Below are 347 nucleotides of genomic sequence, written 5' to 3' on the forward strand. Positions count from 1 at the left end.
CGTGTTACTTGTGTGATTTTTGAATATATAAAGTGATAAGTGTATATCCCCCAATACTGCTGGGGAGAAGCCAGGGCTGCATCATGAAAATTTTTGTTAAGGGTGTACTAAAGGGCAAATTAAGGGCTTATTAAGGGTAAGACAAGGGTGTAATAAATGTACAATTAAGGGTGTAATAAATGGTTAGTAAAAGTTGTAATAAAGGAATTATTAAAGATGGTATTAAGAGCTAGTAAAGGGTGTAATGAATAATTAAGGTTCAGCTAAGGGTGTATTTCAGGGTTAGTTAAGGGTGTTACTGAGGGTTGGTTTAGGGTCAAATTAAGGGTGAAACAAACTGTGAGTTA

The sequence above is a fragment of the Notolabrus celidotus genome, chromosome 22 (genome assembly GCF_009762535.1).
Source record: "Notolabrus celidotus isolate fNotCel1 chromosome 22, fNotCel1.pri, whole genome shotgun sequence".
NCBI lineage: Eukaryota > Metazoa > Chordata > Actinopteri > Labriformes > Labridae > Notolabrus > Notolabrus celidotus.